The sequence below is a fragment of the Leguminivora glycinivorella genome, chromosome 14, assembly GCF_023078275.1.
Source record: "Leguminivora glycinivorella isolate SPB_JAAS2020 chromosome 14, LegGlyc_1.1, whole genome shotgun sequence".
In the NCBI taxonomy this organism is placed as follows: Eukaryota; Metazoa; Arthropoda; class Insecta; order Lepidoptera; family Tortricidae; genus Leguminivora; species Leguminivora glycinivorella.
This window is the reverse complement of record NC_062984.1, coordinates 10,117,132-10,121,662: the sequence shown is the minus strand read 5'-3', so window position 1 is coordinate 10,121,662 and position 4,531 is coordinate 10,117,132. Positions and strand designations below refer to the sequence as shown.

The 4,531-nt window shown below is 37.3% G+C and overlaps 1 long non-coding RNA gene across 1 annotated transcript; it reads right to left on the bottom strand.

Annotated features, from left to right (window-relative positions):
• Window positions 1-3,133: 3,133 nt before the first annotated feature.
• Window positions 3,134-4,063, bottom strand: LOC125233669. The gene is made up of 2 exons (XR_007177875.1): window positions 3,894-4,063; window positions 3,134-3,807 (listed from the first exon to the last, which is right to left on the bottom strand). It is a non-coding gene; the product is annotated as an uncharacterized LOC125233669 (long non-coding RNA).
• Window positions 4,064-4,531: the final 468 nt, after the last annotated feature.

Below are 4,531 nucleotides of genomic sequence, written 5' to 3'. Positions count from 1 at the left end.
TAGTAATTTAAAGGCTGTGACCTAGATTATTGTGTATAATATTTAAAAAACATTCTTTTAGGATTTATTTTGCTGTTTGACCTGGAATTTTGAAGTAACATTTGAGTATTATATTTTGAGAGTATCACCATTGAGTTGTAACTTTTTGACATTAAGTTAAGGGCAAGTTGTTGGAAGCTTTTGAGTTTTCCATTTAAAGGCATTGTATACATTAGGGGTAACTGACATTGTGAGTGGTTTAAATCAAAATTTTCATTATTAAAGCCATACTAAATACCTTTTAAATTATCAACTAAAATTGAGTAAATTACAGTGTATATTTGTGTAACTTAACAATTCAGTAGTTTAAAAATTGTGTGAACAAATTTAATATTCTTTTGAACAGATACTTACCATTTAGTTTTGGAACGTTTTGCAATTTAAGAGTGTTTACATACATAAATTAAAACTATATTTACAATTACAATTACAACTAAATCTGTGTTTAGGCCTACTCCAGGTTATACTGGTTATACAGACATTCAAGTAATGTCTTCTTTATAAAGGGGGCCGGTTTGTCCGGCAACTCCAATTTTACCACAAGCGTCGAATGGTGCGATAGCTTGCTTCCGGGGTCGAGCCTATCCAGGCGAAGAAGATGCTCTCAACTTGCTGATGCGTCGGTTGCGGTGGTGCTTCATTGTGTCACAGCGCCTGGGGCGACCAGCTTCAGCTCGCAGAAGGAGGGCTTACACATTGTATTAGCGGTAACTTCTGGCTTGAAGGTTGGTGTCATTTTCTTTCTTCCTGGAAGGCAAGATTACTTAGTTTAGTTAAGAAGAATTCCTATTATCTGTGTTGGCACTGATAACTAGGGACTAACAGAACTTAGGAACGCTTGTAAATCATTTAGAATTTGAACTATTGCACGGCCCAGCTCTACCGTCTGGCAATACATATTAAGGTGCTAGCTTAAGCTTAGAATAATGATTTACTGGCTATAACTTGCTTTGTGTCCATATAGACAAATAAACTGTGTGTCACAATCTAACCGTTTTCTTTCCACCCAATTAGTGACCTGAAATCTTGAGGAAATCGTAGTGCACCTTATTAAGTTTTTTTTTTGCTTCTTTTTCGTGGCGGACGATCCGCCAAAGTTTTAAGACACATTTTGTGTAAATTTATTGTCTGGTGCTTTCCCATACTTTCCCCCTTTGCCGGGCTGGGAAAAGTCCACCATGACATTGGTATCTTAGATAGAAACTTGTTCCTTGATACCTCTGTACCAAAGTAAACCTTGATCAACAAATAACTGCGCGGCTGAGTTAAACAAAACCACATCTGACACACCATAAGCCAGCTTGAGTTCATCAACTCGCTCTAAGAAGGACCGCGGATCAGTGCTGCCATTAAACTTGACACCCCATTTGGCAACATTCTTATCTCCGGAGCAGTGAACTTGTAACTCTCTAGTTGGGACCGCTTGACTTGACTGAGCTAACACCGACACACCCTCACTAGAAGTACTGCTCGTCTGGCCTACACTGTCCAACTGTGCCAACAAAGCATCAAGCCTACTGGAGAACTCAACCTTCAAAGCCAGCTTCGCCGGATCTTCTTCAACCTGAACCCGCAGAAGCCTGAAGTACAGATGATTACCTAAAGCCTTCGACCTGTTCCCAGAGTATCTATCCTTCGACTGAACAAATTTTGTGACTAAGGATGATAAATCATTTAATTTATCCGAAATAATCTTTAACTCTGAGTCAGGCGCTAACTCGGTCTCCAAAATCTCATCTGGCCGACATTCCCCTACTAAACTTCTCAACTGTTTCCTAAGACCCTCTACTGTTGATGCTGGTGTCTCTGATCTTATTGTTACTTCATAAATTAACTCGTCGCGCAGCAAGGAATGAAATTGCACTGAAGAAGCCATTGTATAAGTTCAAAACTCAAAATATTAAGTATGTTGGCAACTGACTTACAATAAATATATATTCTTACAACGATATACCAAGTGTTTTATTTGTTTTCAACCTTTTCAGATAAATGTAAGTATATTTCCTTTCTTAAATGATTTTCATCAAATGCAGTGAAAACAAAGTGAAATGTGAGTAATTGTATGAAGTAAAAATTTCAAATACAAAATTACAAATGTTCCTGTTCCAATGTATGTATGTAAACACTCTTAAATAGCAGAACGTTCCAAAACTAAATGGTAAGTATCTGTTCAAAAGAATGTTAAATTTGTTCACACAATTTTTAAACTACTGAATTGTTAAGTTACACAAATATACACTGTAATTCACTCAATTTTAGTTGATAATTTAAAAGGTATTTAGTATGGCTTTAATAATGAAAATTTTGATTTAAACCACTCACAATGTCAGTTACCCCTAATGTATACAATGCCTTTAAATGGAAAACTCAAAAGCTTCCAACAACTTGCCCTTAACTTAATGTCAAAACGTCACAACTCAATGATGATACTCTCAAAATATAATACTCAAATGTTACTTCAAAATTCCAGGTCAAACAGCAAAGTAAATCCTAAAAGAATGTTTATTAAATATTATACACAATAATCTAGGTCACAGCCTTTAAATTACTAAATACATGCCACAAAAAGTAACTAAATAGTGCTTATTAGTTTGACACCTTCCTTCCTGAAGTAAATGTCAGCACAAAATCAAAACTTCAACAGAAGGTTAAAGCATGTGAATAAATCTAAGCTTTGCAAGCCAATATCAAGTTTGTGCAGCAAAAATGGGCAAAATAACAATGTAAGCAAGCTGAAGCTGCACCCAAGTGATAATGAAATGCGCACAATCAAGACACAAGCTCAAAATGAAACTCAAATGTAAGTATGAACACAACTTTCACTATTTCTATGTATGGCACTGAAATTTTCTGAATTCCTGAGGAAAATCTAAGATTTTCTAAACCTGGGCGCCAATGTCATGGTAGACTTTTCCCAGCCCGGCAAAAGGGGGAAAGTATGGGAAAGCCCCAGACAATAAATTTACACAAAATGAGTCTTAAACTTTGGCGGATCGTCCGCCACGAAAAAGAAGCAAAAAAAGTACTTAATAAGGTGCACTACGATTTCCTCAAGATTTCAGGTCTCTAATTGGGTGGAAAGAAAACGGTTAGATTGTGACACACAGTTTTATTGTCTAATGGACACAAAGCAAGTTATAGCTAGTAAATCATTATTCTAAGCTTAAGCTAGCACCTTAATATGTATTGCCAGACGGTAGAGCTGGGCCGTGCAATAGTTCAAATTCTAAATGATTTACAAGCGTTCCTAAGTTCTGTTAGTCCCTAGTTATCAGTGCCAACATAGATAATAGGAATTCTTCTTAACTAAACTAAGTAATCTTGCCTTCCAGGAAGAAAGAAAATGACACCAACCTTCAAGCCAGAAGTTACCGCTAATACAATGTGTAAGCCCTCCTTCTGCAAGCTGAAGCTGGTCGCCCCAGGCGCTGTGCCACAATGAAGCACCACCGCAACCGACGCATCAGCAAGTTGAGAGCATCTTCTTCACCTGGAATAGGCTCGACCCCGGAAACAAGCTATCGCACCATTCGACGCTTGTGGTAAAATTTGAGTTGCCGGACAAACCGGCCCCCTAATTGTAATTTTAATTATAGTTATAGTTCCCAGTCAGCTGAAAAGGAAAACAAGACATCATTAGAAAAGTGAATGTGGTCTAACCTATTAAATGTGGACAATTACTATTCTGATTTCCTTACCAGCTGGAACTTGAGAGAGCTCATTTTCTCAGCTCTGACGACCCTTCCCTCCACATAGTCCACCAGAAGACTGGAAATAGACACACGTGGTCAAATTAAACTGAGGCAAGGATCAATAATGTGATCAACCTGATACACCCATAATATTCTACTTACAATTCATGGTGGGAAAATATTCCTCCAGAATGCCCTTAGGCTACACAAGGATTGACCGCCAGCACTCCATCAATCTGATCACTTTTTGGATCGAAGATGAAACTCGATAAATAAAAGCAGGCACTGGAGGCCTGAACAGGACCGGAGACAGCTAGAAAGTGCAGGAAATGATCTCAGGAGCCCTAACGACCTTGAGAGGCTTGGGGATAACATCTAAAATGACCACCTCAGCAGTCCTGTGCAGAAATAAATTTCAACCAACTGAAAATCCTAGTGCACAAAATTCCATATAATTTTCCAACAATAAAGTGACTATTTTCTGATTTATTAATTACATTTAAATTGTTAATTCTAAATAATTAAATATTCTAAAAATTGTGCATATTTGTATTCTGGCAACACCCTTTGTTGACAGCTGATTCTGATTGGATAATCGAACTGTCATCCAGTATCGATCCAGTTGCTAGATCACATAAAGGCTTTGCTATGCGCAAAAAGTAATTACGTTCGGGACAAATTTAAAACTGCCGTTGTTAAATTGTTAAGCTAAAATGTGCAATGTCACACCTACTTAGTTAACAAAATATTGTAAATCTTTTCCAGAAACTGAGACTAAGACTCTACTTATTTACAAAATA